Source organism: Emydura macquarii, unplaced genomic scaffold, assembly GCF_026122565.2.
Source record: "Emydura macquarii macquarii isolate MOO-44397 ecotype Brisbane River unplaced genomic scaffold, CSIRO-AGI_Emac_v2 contig_237, whole genome shotgun sequence".
Taxonomy (NCBI): Eukaryota; Metazoa; Chordata; order Testudines; family Chelidae; genus Emydura; species Emydura macquarii.
In genome coordinates, this window is record NW_027130374.1 from 44,847 (window position 1) to 63,329 (window position 18,483).

The following is an 18,483-nucleotide window of genomic DNA, read 5'->3' on the forward strand; positions in this document are numbered from 1 at the left end:
TTTTCATAGTGCAAGATGCCGTACAGACCCCTGCTGATGGATAGATACTTATTACATTCATTTTTAGGTTCTATTTTTTTTCTTCTTGTAAATTAATTTGAGACATTTCTTGAATCTCACTTATATTTATTATCTATTTCTGGGTCTCTAACTTGAGGCGCACTTTTTTTCTACTTTTCAATCTTTTTTTTTCTAATTGTTTACATTTTCCTGCTTTTCTTATTTCCTGCCTGCCCCAGAGGCTAGTTCCTGCTTTGGCAACTTGCTAACATGTCCACAATGATAAGATGTCTAATTAATAGATTAATTAATTAGTGGTACAAGTTCTTAATAGCCAATTACAAGAAAATCATTTAGGTACTTTTTGGTGTTTTGTTGTTGTTGCTGCTGCTGCTGCTGTTGTGCAACATAATGTATGATCTTTCTGCTTGTGCTAAAGGGAACAGATGTTAAGGGTCTATCGCCTTATGAATTTTGTTGTAACATGAGTAGAAATGTTTGTTTTTAAAGAAGTATAAATTAACAGGTTTAGAAAAGATGCTACCTGTGTTGTAGGCAATACCATTGAGCTAGGCAAGTTGGAACTAGGGCTGGAGTTTTCAGAGAAGCCTAATGGTGGAATGAAGGGCCCAAATTGCATTGAATTCAATAGGAGCTGTATGCCTGACTTCATTAGACTTTTTTAAAAATCCCACCTCTAGTCTTGAGTATAAACAAACCTTCTGTATCACCTTTGCATTTAGGGGCCAACTAAGTGAAACTAACTAATCTGATTTCACCATCCAAGCAGCATGAAAATGCAAATGCATGAATTACAAATGACATACAGTAAATTAGATTGGGTTGTATTTGTTTTAATTCTTTCTGATTCTGCACTTTGTTGCAGTGTTTGTAAGAACCGAAAGAATCCAGTGCACAGTCCAACTCAGCAGCAGGTTACTGCATCAGGCGGACTGAACCAGTTTAGATTAGTACGTGGCAGGCTGAAAAATGCCCCATGCACATGATTGCCTTGCTACTTGGTGGTGCATACAAGGAGTTCAGGGTGGGGGGCAGGTGCAAGGATCTCCCCAATGCTCTCTCTAGCTCTGTACTGGCTGTTAAACTGAAGGAAGGAGAGAGAAGGTTATCCTCTGCAGAGGCTCACAGCTGAAATGCAAGCAGCTGATGCTTCCCAGGGGCTTAATTCATTCTCTTAGGCCTATGTGACTCTTCTGGGAAATTTCCATTGAGCTCATTGCTGCTATATGCAATGCTTGTACTGTATCCGTGAGCAGAGCTGCATGCAGCCACATCTGCATGTCTCCCTGCACTCAGCTGTACCAGTGCCTGCACCTACGCTTGTCATGAATGTAGGTGTGCATGCTAGTGCATGCTTGGCCACACCAGTATGTGATGCCAGCTGTGTGGAGACCAGCAAGTACCATGAGTACATGTTTAATGTTTATTGAGACACCCGTATATGAATACATAGACACTCTAATGAAAATGATGCAGTAGGGATAACAGTAATACCTAGCTCTTGTATAATGCTTTTCATCAGGAGAACTCAAAGCTCTTCACAATTATTTATCCTCACAACACCCTGTGAAATTGGGAAGTATTATTATCCCAGTTTTTACAGATGGCTGAGTGAGGCACAGGAGTACTAAATGGGAAGTCTGTGGCAGAGCAGAGAATTGCATCCAGGTTTCCCAAGTCCTAGACTAGTGCCCTAACCACTGGACCATCCTTCCTCTTAGTCTAATGGACCGGGCACTGGACTGGCACTCTGGGTTCACTTCCCAGCTCCGTCACAGACTCTGTGTGATTATTGGACAAATAACTAAATCTACCCTGTGCCTCAGTTTCCCTTCTGTAAAATGGGGATGATAATGCTTCCCTACCATAGGGGACTGTGAGGAGAAATCCCATTACTGATTGTGAAGAGCTCTGAGATTGATTTAGATCAATAGATGAAACGTATAGAACTGAAGTGGAAATCTTAGAAACAGCGTTTTAAAATCAACCTTAAGAATCATGACTAGCCTTCTAGCCCAGCTGTTGTTTCCTTTGGAATGGTTCTAGAATGGATTTCATTACCTCTTCAGTTCTAGAGGGCTTTGAGTAATTTCCCCAGAACTCAATGGATTTCATCCATAATATATTCTGTGGGATTTATCCAGAAGGGCTTGCCCCTGTGTTTGTAGACAGTGCACCTTAAATGTAGCCATGCGCTCCTGTTTGCATAAGCCTACACCTGTATGACTCTGTATACACCACAGTACTAGAGCAGAGCAAAACTGGGACAGAAATTATGACATTAAACATTTGTTTTCATCCCCCGTCCGGACCTTTTGCAGAACAGAAATTAAAAGAAAAAATTCAAAATGTTGAAAACGGACGTTTTCCATTTTGGTTTATCGAACTAATCTGAACCACTTCCTTTTGAATTAGCTCCATATTAATCTTCGTTTTCCCTAGTGGTGCACCGCCTGTGGGAGTTGTAGTTTGGAAGCTGATACTCCCATACCCCCCAGTGGGCCAGGGTCCCTGGTCAGACTACATATCCCTGTGATGTGCACAGTCGTGTGGCATCCCTGATACACCACGTGGCGTGTTGAGAGAGAAATCAGCATTGCAGTCCTCTGAGGAGCCTGGGGCCTGGCTCATAGGAGAGAATGAGGACCCAAATTTCAACCGTAAGACAATGCAAAGGGAGGGAAACATTTAATGTTTTGTAGAACTGATTCAAAACCGAATGTATCAGGTTAATTAAAAAAATGAAATATACCAATATTGGCTGAACCAACCCAAAATGAATATTTCATTTTAATATTCCATAGAGAAAAATCAGATTTATTGGGCAAAATCAATACTTTTCCCATGGAAAAATTTAGTTTTACACAAATTGCATTTTCTGTAGGAAAGTCCTGACTGGGGTGGGGAGAGAGCTGGGATAGGAAGAATGGAGGGAGAGAATTAGCAATGGAGGGGGGCGGGAGAAGGGGAATGGAAAGCGATGGGAGAGAGTTGGGGAGGAGAACGTAGGAGAGAGATGAGCAGGGAGGCAGGAAGAGGTGCTTGGGTGAGCCTGAGGGAATGCAGGAAGCATCAGGGCCGGATGTGTGTGTGTGTAAAGCAGGCTCCCCAAAGTGATTCCTGCTGGGACAGCCTTTGTATGCAATGGCCCTGTCGTCCCAGGATATTCGAGAGAGAAGGTGGGTGAAGTAATGTTTTATTGGACCAACTTCTTTGCCATTTGCCTGCCTCTCCGAACTCATAAGTTCCTGCTCCACCCATGGAAAACAAAATGGGAGGGTGGAGGCAGTTACAGATAATCCTGAAATGGTCCCTGAAAGCATAGTTATAAATAAACTGTGTAGTCATTTCTAGCCGCAGCAAGTACTGTGCTATCCACGTGCAGCTTGCATAGAACAGTTCCAGAGGGGGAGCCGTGTTAGTCTGTATACAGCAAAAACAACCAGAGTTCTATAGCACTTCAAAGACTAACAATTTTAATTTCTGTAGGCATAAGCTTTCGTGTGGTTTGCAGCCCACGAAAGCTTATGCCTGCAGAAATTAAAATTGTTAGTCTTTAAAGTGATACAGGACTCTTGTTGTTTTTGCTGTATAGAACAGTACCTTATGTCCACATTTATATATGTAATATGGAGATCAGTGGTCACAATAAACAGTACTTATAATCAGCATACACATCAATTCTATAACAGTGTTGTATGCCTATTCCTATATTGCAGTCTCTTTGAGGCAGGGACCACATCTTAATTTGTGTCTGTACAGCATCCATCGTGATGGAATCCTGGCCAGGGCCTGTGGTGTTACTGTAATGTCAACATTAATTATTATCGCTGGAGAGGTAACAATGTCTATATTAAGCTTGTCTAAGACTTCCTGTTCTAAATCTGTTTTCCATGGCTTATAACTTTGAAAAAATCCACATTTGGTATTATGTATGTGATAATTTGTGCATGTTCAAGTGGATAATACCTGGAGTGCATGTCAGTACTGTATGTGTGTATATTGGAAAGAGAGTAGTTCAGTGGATGGGAATCCAGGAGTGCCCGGGCTCTGTTTCCACCCGTTTCGCTGACCTGCTGGATGACCTTGGGCAAGTCCGTTCATTTCGCTGGGCCTTGGCTTCCCCATGTGTAAATGGGGGATAATGACAATTGGCTTTCTTTGTAAAGCACTTTGAGTAATACAAATGAAAAGAGCCCAGTGGTGTTGTCATTGTACACCAGTGATTTAAACTGCATTCACTGAGAGGCAGCTCATGGCTTTCCACGGTTTTCTGTTGTCCTTTTAGTTGAAGCTCAAAATACAGTACTTTATTTAAAAAAAAAAAAAAAAAGCCAGCCCATGCGGAGAGTTTGTGGCATGAGAGAGAGAGAGAGAGACACACACACACAGAGATCTCTTTTGGATATCTTTATTTTTAGTTCCAGATTCTTTATGGATGCCTTTGGGAACGTCTGCTCCTTGGAACCTGGGTTTGTTTTGAAACCATGACCATTTAGAGATGGTATCTCCCCGCTTTTCCTCTTCTTGGCCCAGCCAATAAGAATGCAGAGGTGTATCTGGCAGAACCAATAGCAGGGCTGGGAGCTTCTGCAGCACTTTTTCATTCCTGAAACAAACACGCTCAGGGAGTGGTGGGAGGAAGGAAGGAAGCTCTGTGCTTGGGTTGGAAGATGCTTGCTGCAGATTTCATCATCTGCCCCTCACCTTCACATGTCGACATGTCTAAAAGGCAGGAGCGAGCCCCTTGTGACACCAGTAGACAGGCTAACTGTTACCTAGAAAATCTTCCAGGGTGAAGACCAGATAAAGAAAGGTATTGGTGCTAAAGATGTGAGATTAGCTGATGTAGCAGAATTTGACACTGCTGTACTGACGGAGACATCCCATCACCAGCACGGCTAAAATGGGGTCGAAAATAAGGCAAGTAAAAAAACAAAAAAAAAATTCCAGTGCCGCATTTAGTAAGAGAAACCCTTGCACCCTCAGCATCTGTATGTCACATGCTGTTAGTGCCAATTTCTTATCCTTGCTTCACTGGGGTACCTGGAGGCTTAATGTTTGTGAAGTATTCTGAGATCCTTGGACGAGAGGCTCCAGGGGAGTGTACAGGATTATTATTGTGATATAGGTCTGGGAGCTGAGAGCATCTTTCAGACAGCAAACAGGTCTCCGGAAGCGGCGCCCCTGTTACTTGCACTCCGTGTGTGGCAGGTGGGGGGAGGGGTGTGGTGGAGGAGTAATGTAGGAATAATAGTTGAATGCCCTGGGTGTGTCCAAGACAGCTCTGTGTCCTTCTGCAAATACAGAAGCGCTGGGATGGTGAATATAACCCAAGCAATTGGGAGGAAATATAAAGTAGCAGCAAGCTGGGGTGCAGTGACAACAAGAAAGTGTTTTGTTTCCAGCTAGGGGTCATTAGCCTCGTGTGAACGGTGACCCAGTTACGAGGGATGAACAAATGGAGCCACTTAAAAGAACAGGAACAGCCTGAGCCGTCCTGGTTTTTTGTTTGTTGTTTTTTTTAAAAAAAACAACCACTCCACATCAGTTAGGGAGAGGGAAACGTTCTGTTCTGTGCTGTATGCTGTGTGTGTGTGTGGGGGGGGGGGGGGGGGGGGGGGGGGGGGATGTGGGTGTGTGTCATGGTTACTGAGGCAACAGCCGCCATGAAATGGTGATGCAGATCATGCCTCCCCGTTCAGAGGAGGAAGTGCTGCCTTGCTGTGAAGCTTAGCTGCGGGTGGTGCTGTGTCAGGAGGAGGTCTGGGTCTCCAGCCCAGCTCCTGCGCATTAGCAGAGGCTGCTGTTTGCTTCCGTATGGGCTGGCTGATAATTCTGACAGCCAAATGTTCTCTTCATAACTCCGTGAGAGGTTTAAAAAAAAATGATTCTTCTACCCCGGCTCCCTCCCTCCCCCAAATCCTCTCTGGGTCACAGGATGCTGGATGTTTACCAAGATGCTAAGAACAGCTTGGGGGAGCCTGGTGAAATGCTGTTCATATTTTGAGCTCTGATCCAGCCTGCCTTGTCTTGGAAACATGGGTCTGTTCTTGTGACACCAGCCTCAGTGCCACGAGCGTTTCCATTCTGATCCCTGCTTGCAGGCCACCCGCTCTGGGCAGAACAATCTCATGATCCCAAAGCATCCAGCACCCTTCCCACTCCACGCCTGCATCCATCCGAAAGAGGCTCTGCTTTCATGAGGCCAACCAAAAACAAGGGCAGCAGTAAAAGACAATGAGAGCAAAAGATACAAATAAATGACATGCATGCAGCAAACTTAAATAACCCTGTGATCTTTATGACCTTTATCCTCTGACCCCAAGCTCTGTTTCCTGCCCATCACTTATACCTTGTTTGCTCTCACTTCTTATGCTGTCTCTAAGCTGAGAGTGTAAGATCCCTGAAGCAGAGAGCACCTACGATACTGCATGAAATAGACTTGAAGGCACTATAGACGGATGAGCTAAATATTATTTCAGTGTCTGTTATCTGTATTGTGGAAGCAGCTAGAGGCCTCAGCAGGACCCCTTGGTGCTGGGTGTTGTACAAACATGGAATAATAATAATGAAAAAAAAATCCCTGCCCCCAAAGGCTGGCAGTCTTGGTTAATCACAAAATGCAGGAGGTGAATTTAACAGCAGCCCCCATCCGCCATTGCACTTAAGCACATGTGTAAGTGCTTTGTGGATTTGGCCCAATTTGAGCATGTTTCCATGTAGGCTAGGTGTGCCCCCAGTGTGAAAAAGCAAGGTTTAAAAAATAATCAGAATTTTTTATGATGAATTTGTCCTGATGAAAAATTTTGGGGCGACTTTGCAATACCTGTCTTTCCCTTTCATTTCTCTTACCTTTTTTGTAGCTGTTACGTTATAGGGACTGAGAGTGCTTTTTCTTTAAAGTTAGACAATGGTAAGGGGTGGGAAATGTCTCAAAACTTGTTTCTATTTTAACATCAGGTTATGATATAGAGAAGGTTGAGAACCAATGCTTTACAAGCCGCGTGTGTGAGAGTTTTGCAAATTCAGGAACAATCACGTCATAGAACTTAATAATAACTTTACAGCAATGGTTTTCTACCTTGTATGCATTGTTTCTGTCCCAGTGTACATGATGCAGTTTCTGTTTTTAGATCATTTCTGTGGAAAGGTGGTTGAGACAAAAGTTATCTCAATAAACTGGCTTTTCCCCTTTTAGTAGGTTTAGCCCAGATAAACAGCATTATTAGCCTGGGACCAGTACTGTTTACTATCCATAGTTAAGTTCTGTTTCATTAAACATTTAATTTGGATTAACTTCTTTAGTAATAACAGGCTTTTTGGAAAGAATTAATATAATAAGCCAGGTTCTGTATCAAGAGAAACTAGAAGGTAAAACCCAGTGAAATTATTTCCTATACTTCCTTGCATCTTTTTATCATCAGTTATTAGTCAAATACCACTGCTGCTTTCAGTTTCATAACTTTCTATCTTTCTGCACACGTATTATAACCTATGTAATCTTGCACGTGACTCCACTTCTATCTAGAGTGATTGTGGACTTCCTGTCTTCATTATTAGTTCAGTTTTTCATGAAAAATGATTTGACTTTTATATCAATAAAAACATAATATCATGTTAGGCTGAAAAAGCATTACTGGTTAAACATCAACAACATACATGATATGACAGAAGAGGATGCTATCCCTATCCCAGGCATATTCAGAGTAAATGCAAAAGGGCCTAACTTTTCAGGAGGAGATTTTCTAAGGCACAAACAGGAATTTTGCACCCAACTCCCAGTGAGGTCCAGTGAGAATTGGGCACCTAGATGATCTTTGCCTTAGAAAAACTCCCCTTGCTAACGTTACATAACAATGTAAGACAGGAAGTGAAGGTGGCTGTACTCAACTGAAATTGCAAGGAAAACTTTAGTGGGGCTACATTTATTGGGAGACCAGTATTAATGCCCCCTGCTCTTGCAAAGCAAGCAAATAAACAAAATCCCCATGGGATCTTTTCATAAGCAGGAGGAGTCAGAACTCGATTTTACGATTCATCCAAAAAATAGCACTTTTGGATTCCTGGTATCACCATGAGGGCAGTAGTTCAGTGCATTTACAGAAGGTAAAATGCCATTTGTTAAACAACCAGAACTATCTCCTGCTGCATAGAAGTGTTTTGTTACAATTTCCCCATTCATGTACTGACGCAGCATGACCCTGCTAGGAGCTGACTGGATCACTGCACATGATGATATGGCTGCAGGCCAAGCTGGTATGGCAGGTATGCATGTTAATAGGGGTGGAAGAAGGGAAAGAGGTGATGAGAAAGACCTTGCAGGCAGCAACAGATTGTCTTGTACATTGCCTGATATTGTAGGAGATTAGAAACTCCCTAAAAGAAGGCATCTGAATTTCTTGGTGCATCTTTTGGTACAGTGCTGCATGCTTCCATCGACTGTAGCTGTAACTCAATTATATTGTCTCAGTAGATTTTTCATTTAGGAACCTTAATCTTTAAGAATATCAAAGTTCTCTTGCATCGCCAGATTCGTTCACATGATGCACATTTAACAAAATAACTCTTGCAGGTGACAGACTGCTGCATTGGTGGTCTAATATTTCCAGTTTACTGAACCTTTCTGAAGGAGGCGAGATGTATTTCCCTTTCTTATTGCTGTTCCATCAAACTGGAGAATCCTGATGCATTGGTCTATAGAATAGCAGTTGTTCTAGTCTTCCTGAGTTAGGGATGTTACATCCCCTAGTTTCTTCCCACATGCTTTGTCAGAGGAAGAGAAGTGTAGGAGTATAATAGCAGCATAGATGCAAAGAACAACATGGCCTATGCATCACAGTTACCTGAAATACCCAGCTATTGTTACAAATCAAGGCTCTTGGGAATATATTGAAGGGGCCAATCCCGCACTGGATGGAAAAAGAGACTTACCAGAAATGGAAGAGGCCTGCCATGTGTAGTTGGCTGAAAACTGATAAAGATATTGAAGCCCTGATGGCGGCGTAGGATACTCTCAGTGAAGGGCCTTGAGCACTGGGATTTACTCCATCGTCATAATTAACACTATGGAGATGGCACTTTTTCACCCAAAAGTTTCAGGTCACTTTTAAAGGTAAGTCTTTTTATCCCAATTTTCCAGGGAGGGAAACTGAGTCATGGAGGTGCAATGACTTGGTCATGGAGAGTGCAAGAAATAGAGCCGAGTACTCTTAACTTCACCACTGGACGGGCTTCCTTTTAATCAGTGATTTATACCCACCTTCTCTAGAAATCTCTGGGCTCATGCTGAAGCTGAAAGGGCTTGCTTTTGACTGCAGTGAGGTAAACACTCCTTGCTGTTGCCCTGGCTATATCCCCTGCAGGCATTCTCTGAATGGCTTCTCAGTTCCATGAGTCCATCTACTTTAGTCCCTTTTTTGCTATTTTCACCTCCAGCCTCACTCTTTGAAAGGTGTCAGATGTGCCATGTTCACACTGTACAACCCTGCTCTCCTCCTTTCCTCACAGTGATCCTAAGGCTTGCATGCTACCTAGTGCAGTTGTGTAGATGGAAAGGATGCTAAGTTTGCAAAAACAAAAAGCAGCAGCAGTGGCTTGGCTATTTGTATGCAGACTCAGAGCCACCTGACCTACCTAAAGTCATGTGTGAGAGAGAGAGAGAGAGACATCCTAACATGCTCAGGACTTTCTCTGTGGAGGGGCCTCAACTCTGAAACACTCAAGACTTCGTTAGGTTTTTTGTTGTTATTTATATCACATCCAAGCATTTCCCTCTTTTGGATGCATTATTCTTGCATTATCGTGTCCTGAGCTGCTGTGTAGTGCTGTTGCTGCATTCTGTGGCTGCAGTTGACTAGTGCGTGGGCTGACTCCTGTACATCATTTGTCCAGTTAGTAAAGTTTCTGAAGATTTGGATAATAGCCATCTGGGTGGAAAGCACTGTCTGAATGTAAGGTCATGAATAGGGCAATGTGCCTAAATACTTTAAGTCTGAAACCATTTGAGAGTAATGTCCAACCGTGTGTGGAACGTAACAGAATATAAACAGCCCCTGTGAACCACCATACACTGAAAAGGGAACAAGAAACAGTGGTGTGTGTAACTCTCTGGGCCAGAGGCCTGTCTTATGGCTGTAGGGCCCTTAGCCCCCATAACTTGTACTGTGTAAATAATAATTAAAAAACAAGCAAGCGTAAGGAAGTCTTGAGTGTTCTAGAGTTGAGGGCCCTCCACAGAAAACATCCTGAGTGTGTCAGGGCGGTGTGTGTGTGTGTGTGTGCACGCGCATCTCCCAACACCCCCCCCCCCCCCCCCACACACACACCTGTACATGTCTCTAGAACAGATTATAGAGGAATTGTCTGTAGCTGTATGTGACGCTCCCGACCCATTTTAATTTTGTACATAGCATTTATCACCATGGTATCTAAGGGGCCTATTCCACCTATCTATTATCTTCCACATCTTCCTCCATCTCCAGGCTCTTGCTCGTCCCTTAGGAGGCTCAGTCTTTAAAACTGCAGGCGCTTGGAGTGGTTGAGTGTGTGTAGAGTTTCAAATGCCAACATAGATCTTCCAGAAGCAGGAGGTCTGCTGGAAGGAGTTATCCAAGCCTGGCCCCTGCCAGTAACAGCTTCAGCCATTGTTTACTGCCCTTTTACTCAGTTTGCGGCCATGCATCCCACCTGTCATCATCCTGTTGAGGTGCTTTGCCTTTGGCTTGCTTCACGGAAACTTCCGAGTACAGAAAACACATGTGTTCTGGTTGGTGATGGCGGCACAGACGTTTCCTTGAGGGGAAGGGGAAGCCAAGCCCTCCTCGTCACTTGCTGCTGAAGACAAAGAACAGTTGCGCAGCCCGTCGTCATCTTCTGTTTTTTGACTACCAGCGCTTTAGCCTTGGCTGCTTTGTTCCAAGGCCAGCAAAGAAGCCAGGGGAGTCAAAAAGAAATCATGTTGGAAGCAATTTGAGGGAGGAGGTTACCATGGAGATGGAAAGTCAAGTACTGTATTTTTTCATGCGCTATTAGAAGGTGGTGGTTTTCAGTTCTCAAACGAGCCGCAAGGTTTTTCCTGTGTTCTTGATGACTTCACTCTCTTCCTCCTTGGCAACGTTCCAAAGCTACGTGGCATCAATTTGCTTGATCTCACTTATTTTCACCTGAGAAGTAGTGTCCTAGAGTCATAGAGTACAGCTATACTTTGAGTGGCAGCTCGACAGACTTCGGCTCTCACTACTGTGCTAAAAATAGATGTGTAGACATTGCGGCTGGGGCTGGAGTGAGGGCTCTGATGCCCATCCCACTCCCTAAGCTTCAGAGCCCGTGTTGCACCCTGAGCTGCAATGTCCACACAGCTATTTTTAGCATGAGAGCGCAAGCCTGAGTCTTTCAACCCCGGCTCTGAGACTCCCTGCTGTGGGTTGGGTAGCGTACCCACAGAGTTGAAAGCCGAAGAGATCACCACATCATCCAGTTGGACCCCCTCTGTATCACACGCCACTAATACCAGCCAGCCCCTATGCACTAAACCCGACAACTGAAATTAGACCCAAGTATTACAGCCTGCAGCAGACTAGACGACTATGTGCACAAGCCGAGAATAGGAAGGACTGAGGTGCACCAATGCCTGAGGCCGCCGCAGTGGCAGGGAAATGATTAAATGAGATACGCCCAGATAACCTGTCAAGTGACCCACATCCACATGCTGCAGAGGAAGGTTAAATAAACCCAAGGTCACTGCCAGTCCGACTTGGGGGAACATTACTTCCCAACTCCCACGTATGGCAATAAGTTAGACCCTGAGCATGTGAGCAAGAACCAGCCAGTCAAGCACCTGAGAGAGAGCACGCTAGGTGCCATCTCACAGCCACTGTCCTATGTCCCATCACCAGCCCTGGTCATCCCTGATGCTCCAGAGGAAAGAGATGATAAAAACAGAATACAGTGGGTGAGAGGGAAATCCTTTCCTGACTGAAGCATGTGCTTTTAGGAACACGAGTCATAAACCGAAAATGAGCTGCAAGGCTGTTGAGCCCGCCTTCTACCTTCACAAGCAACCCTGTCCTACAGTTGCACTCATAAATGTATCCATCTCTTTTTCAAAACTTAATTGTGGTGTTTGCCCCACAACTCCTATCGGAAGGCTATACCAGAACATCACTCCTCTGATGGTTAAAAACCTTCTAATTTCCAGCCTAAATTTATTCATGGCCAGTTTGTATCCATTTGTTCTTGTGTCAGCATTATCCTTTAGCTTAAATAGTTCTTTGCTCTCCCTGGTATGTACCCCCTAATATATTTGTAGAGAGCAATCGTATCTCCTCCGGGCCTTCTCTCTGCTCGACTAATCAAGTCAAGCTCTCATAAAATAGGTCCTCCATTCCCCATATCATCCTAGTAGCTCTTCTGTGCACCTCTTCTAGTTTAAATTCATCTTTCTTGAACATGAGTGACCAGAATTATATGGAGAATTCCAAATGAGGTCTTAACACTGCCTTCTATAATGGCATTAATACTTCTCTATCTCTGTCGAAAATGCCTCGCCTGTTACATCCAAGGATCACATTTGGCTTTTTCACAAACACTTCACATTGGTGTCTCATAGTCATCCAGTGATCGACCCACACACTCCGGTCTCTCTCCTCTTGCTTTCAGCTGATGAACTCCCAGCAGAAATTTTTATTATTAGACCCAGTGCATCACCTTGCACTTTGTACTATTGAATCTCATCCCATTTCTATCACGTCAGCCTTTAAGTTCATGCAGATCTTCCTGTATAATATTCCAATCCTCCTCTGTATTAACAGTATCTCCCAACTGTGTATCATCAGCAAATTTAATTAGTGCATGCCTACTTTTTGTGCCAAGGTCATTAATAAAAATGTTGAATAAGACTGATTGCAAGACTGATCCTTGAGGAACTTCACTAGTAACCTCCCTCCATTCTGATAATTCACATTTCAGCACAACTGGTTGCCTTCTCCACTTTAGCCAGTTAATTATCCACTTTAATTCTTGTGTTCATCTCTGTCTTCCCTAATTAATAATTTTTCATATAGTACTATGTCAAGTGCTTTCCTGAAGTCCCTGTATATTAGATTTTCTGTCCTTCCCTTATCTAAAAAATCTGGTTAGTTTGTCATGATCTGACTTTGGTAAATGCACATTGCATTAAACCCCTTCACCATGTACCTCTATGAATTTAATTATTTTTTTCTTCACAATTTGTTCCAGCCCTGCAGCCAGATGGGAGTGACTAAAACTCCAATATATGCATCACTGTCATTTTAGAGGAAGCCACTGTGAATGCTGTTGGCCCAAGGTTTATGCATTGGTCTCTTAAATGTGACAGATTTCTCCATTGCACCCTGGTAAATGGAACTAACTGATTTTGCAGAATTCTGTTTAAATGCTTTACTGCAAACAGCAACTTTCAGAAGAAAGCTTTGTTCCTTGTGTTCTAAGGGTTATTAGGTTACTGTTTGGAAGAAGATATGTGTCTTTAAAGCATGATTTGTTGTTTCTTTTTGCAACACTGCCCTTTTTTTTTATCTAGTTCCAGTTCTTACAGTTCTCTTTCCCCTGCATACCAACCAGCATGAGGCTTTCACAATGCATTGGCCACTAAGGGTAAACCTACTATATAACGTGGATTTTGTGTTCTTTAAAAACGTATTAGTGTGCATGGATAACCAGTTTCCAGCGTTGGCTGTATCAGACTATGAAATGAATATGAACTCTGGTTTAGCAGGGCACAAAACTTCTCTCTCTGTTTATGCAGCATCATAAAGTCACATGGTGCTTTGTAAACATGGATTAAGTCATGTTCCATGCTCTGTTGAGTTTACAGCATAAATAAAACAAGACAGATGTGTATGTAACTATGTCTAAATCCAGACTATGGTGAATCATATAGGTCATTTTACAGTGGTATTTTCCAAAGTTAGGTAAATGCTTTTGAAAATCCCACTCTTACCATCAATAGTTTTCCTGAAGCTTCAGTAGAATTATTTTTCTATGACCTTGGACAAATACAGCAAGTTCTAAACTCCATGGTTGGGATGAGTGATGTCTTTAACAGATACTTCATCCCATGGGTTCACTTCCCTCTTGCAACAACAGTTCCACTCCAAATATACCACGCTACCAATAGTCACCATCTTTTAATAACCCCAGTGTGAGGTAACAGCAAAATGCCAGATGTGATTAGAGGTCTGACTGAAGATCTTCTGAGAATTGAGGGATGGTGAGAGAGGTACCTGAACTCTGCCCTTTGGTCAGAATTTATATTTTTTAGGCAAAATTTTCAGTGTTTTGGATCTAGAATTAGACATGTCAACCCATATTTACAATGTGTGGACCATGAGAACTGGAAGTGCTCAGCATCTCTGAAAATCAGGACACCTATTTAGGTGCCTAAGGTTGGACAACACAGTTGGAATATTTTGGCCTGTGCACATATGTGTAGATTCAAATATCCGAATAATATTTTTGCCAGTTCAAACTGAGTCTGAGTTAGCAACTTGACTCAAAGATTCTGCCAGCGATAGCAAAACCATCCAGAGTGAAGTCAATTCCATGCTGCAGTCAACACCATTCTTGCGTGACCACATCTTAATTTCTGTTACTCCAAGGCAACAAGGGTGAATGACTTTATTTTCTTATGCTACAAACATTCCAGTCATCATCCCTGTCTCAGCTGAGCCATCTATATTAGTCTTCCACCATCTCTCTTATAGTGAACAATTGTAAGTTTCTTTGCCTGTTTTTGCTTTAGTGAAATCATTTGAATCTGTATTAGTGGTAGCATTAGACTCTCTGCAACTTCAAGTTCCGTTTCCTGCAACTGAGAAAGGACCTAGGTTACAGTCGAGAGCTTGGCTAAGCTAAGTTCTTCAGCCAAGTATTGAAAAGTAACTAGTAATTTTGGGTGCTTCAAGGCATGTCTACCCTACAAACTTTTGCCGATGCCAGTTATGTCAGCATCAAGCTGCTGCAGTTAGTCTATCACTTGTACGTGTGCATACTTAGCTCCTTACATCAGTGTTGCGTGTACTCACCGTTAGTGCTTGTGTTGATGCATGTTGTGATGCATGGTGGGTAGGTGCAACGCACCCCGTCTAGCACATTGTCTTTTAGGAAGTTTTGGTCATGGGTGGTGGGACAGAAAGGAGTCATGCAGGGGGGACTGGGAGTAAAGGGCCAACTTCCCAATGTTTACCTATCTCTAGCCTATCATGTGACCTATATTCCATCATTTTTGTGCCTTTTAAAAAATCCCACAAACCCACACAGCCCTCCTTGCTGTCTACCATATCTGACAGAAGCATGGAGCATACACAGCTCTGCACTGTTGTCATAAGCATTGCACGCCCGAGAGGCACTATGCTCCTGTGTTTGCTGAGCCATACAAAAAACCGAATCAGCATGGACTATGACTGTCTCCTGGCGGACTGATTGCTGTGAGACAGAGCGAAAGCAAACTCAAGGTTGTTGGTGGCATTCACAGAGCAGTTGCAGATGGTGGAGTGCCACTTCTGGGCCCAAGAAGTGAGCACCAATAGGTGGGATCACATCATCAGGCAGGCTTGGGCTGCGGAACTTGCAGATGCACGAGGCCACGTTCCTGGATCTTGCCCTCCTCACTGTGCTGTAACTCGCCCATCCTTGCACGTGTATATGAACCTTCCAAACCGAAGGTTCCATTTCATGCGTCCGACGGAGCGGGTTTCTGCCCATGAAGGCTTATGCTGAAATAAATGGGTTAGTTTTTAAGGTGCCACAGGGCTCTTGCTGTTTTGCTAAAAGCAGACTAACACAGTTACCCCTCTGGAACTAACAACAGAGAAGCAAGTGGCAGTTGTACTGTGGAAACGTGCAGTGCTGGATGGTCTGTTGTCATTCCAGCTGTCGTTCTGGTGTCCCTGTGCTGGAGAGCTGGGGTGGTGAGCTTGGAACACAGATCCAGATGTGGATGCCAAAAAGTCGAGGCACACATCATCACTAGTCACTTTGAACATTTTGGTCTTCATCTTTAACGCTAATTTGGTGAGTGATCTTGGTTTTTAGCATCTCTCCAGCCTCCACTGTAAGCACCTGTGGAGTTAGGACACTCTCTGGCACGCAATAATCCATTAGGTATGGCTTTTAGAGGGGACAGAGTCTATTGATTCAGCTGTCTGCTATTCCATTGTTCCTCTTTTTCTGTGCACCACTATTTTCAGTGATCAAGCTGCCAAAACTGAAGCTTTAAGGAAAAACAAAATGCTGCTTTGTCATCAGGAAACTTTCAAATAAATCCCAACCAAGAAAAACTAGCCCACTGTGCTGCGAATCCCCTAAAACCAGGGTGAGTCCCCCTGCTGGTTCTTCAACAGCTGAGTAACACACACTCTTTGAGGCTGATGTGAAGGGGGCTCGGCCCCATTAGGAACAAAGAGTAGAGGAAAGTACAGGGATCACTGAGAGAAATTATTTTTACCTCCTAAGCATGTACTCTCTAAGGCAGGTTAAAGTTACACTGCCCACTTGAAATCAAATTGTTTCCTTATTTTCTGAGGCACTGAACATTTGGCAGCTCTTGTGAGACTTGTGGGTGCTTTACAGCACTGAAAGTCAGTCTGTTTAAAGACAGGGTTGAGTCCAACTTCAGGCACCTAAGTTTGAAAATCTTGAGTCGCAAGAGAAACTACTTATTACCCAAGTCTGTGATTGGGAGAGTTGGGGACTCACTGGATTCACTGTGGAACCTATTAGAATCATCCCTGAATTCTTTGGGAAAATCCTGGATTTGATTAAAGATGGAAAACTACCAGTGGGAGCTCTCTGAAGTGTGCTTGAGAGCAGGGAAATGCTCTCTGGGCTTGCTAAGCAAACCTAAGCTCCTAGTGCAAATGACCTCTTGCATTCACCCAGTGCATATTTATGAGTACAACGTCAGCCTGGCGGGATGATGTGATATTCTATTTGCAGAGTCCCACAAGAGATTTTGAGAAGCATTTGTTGGGAAAAATGGAAGGGGTGGGGGGAATGATGACACTGGTGGTTCTTAGTTTTAACAGTGGGGAAAAAAATGTCCTGGGTAATTTTTGTGCTGGGGACATGAGCATCTGACAGTGCTGTTTTCACCTGCCACATCCCATCGGCGGCTTCTCTAGCTCTCTGCCCTGCCCCCCACGAGTGCTGCACCAAAAAGCCTAGGTTTATAATTCATTACTTTTACTGGTGGGCGATGCTAAATGATAGAAACCACTTTCTAGCACAAGTTTCCATTTATGGGCTTTGTTTCTCCTCAGAACTAAGGCCGCTTTATACGGATCTGGCATTGCGAAGGGGTTTAAAGATGGGTGGGAGTCATATCTGCACACTCCTTAAACCCCCTTTATACTAGCAAGGTGGTGTAAAGGGGCCTCCATGACAATGAGAATTGGGCTCATGGCCTGCTATCTGTCCAAGCTCAGCCAACCATCTTATGAGGATCTAGTGCAAGGCTGTGGCGCCGTAACGTAATAGGACATTTAGGATGGGATTTTCAAAGGAGCCTAAGGGATTTAGGTATCCATCTCCCATGGAATTTCAAATCACAGCCTAAAATCCCATACTTCATAAGCTGTGTTGAGCTACCTCACACACAGTCCGTGGCTTACAGAGAACCATGTACAATATTGTATGAAGTATTAGTGTTGCTAAGTAAAAGCATCAGAGATTTAAGTTCTGATTAGCAGGTTCCTATAGCTCTGTTTTAAACATTTCCTTTGTTCCTTGACAGGACAGGAAGTCCTGGGGTATGCATTGAAGGAAGAGCCTAAGGGCAAAAAACTGCGACAATTGGAAGGGCAGCAGGACAAATCTCTGTAGGCAAATGACTATGCTGCATCTCTGGGAGGTCCAGCACCCTTCAGAGCTTTGGCTGGTTGCTGACTGACCTCTCTGCTCCGGTACAGCCAACTTCTTTTCGGCTATTACTGCTTCTCTGATTCCATGAAATCCATTTTAGTAACTTGTTGAAAAAGAAGATTGGGGGGATGGGCCCAGAAGGGATCAGCTACTTCCCCCCTCTAGTTAGAAGGGGGAGTGTTGCCTCTGGTTAGAGCTGGGAGACTCAGAGTAAGAACTAATGGCTTTGATTTTTGGCTCTGCTACTGACTCTCTGTGTGACCTTGGGGAAGCCATCTTCTCTCTTTTTGCCCTGATGCTCCAGTAAAGTGATTAGAGTAGCATTTATTTAACAGAGGTGTTCTGAGATTTATAAATGATTGTATAGATTTTTGTTTGTTTCTTTGTGATCCTTGAATGAAATCTGCTATGGAAGTTAAGGTTACAATTAGGATATAGAAAATTGTTTTCGAGATCAGTTTTTCAGAAATGTTGTGCTTTACTTTGAGTTGAGCAGTAGGGTTCTTAAAATGATATTTTTTTAGTGCAACAATGTTATGTTTGCACCAATAGTGATATTTG

At 43.4% G+C, this 18,483-nt stretch overlaps 1 long non-coding RNA gene across 9 annotated transcripts in view; it reads left to right on the forward strand.

Moving 5' to 3' along the window:
- The first annotated feature begins 4,655 nt into the window (after positions 1 to 4,655).
- Positions 4,656 to 18,483, forward strand: part of LOC137153350 (uncharacterized) — a 55,939-nt gene continuing 42,111 nt past the window's right edge. For all 9 annotated transcript variants that reach the window (XR_010919763.1, XR_010919765.1, XR_010919769.1 and 6 more), the window contains exon 1: positions 4,656 to 4,948. This is a non-coding gene — a long non-coding RNA (uncharacterized lncRNA). The remainder of the gene's footprint in view (positions 4,949 to 18,483) is intronic.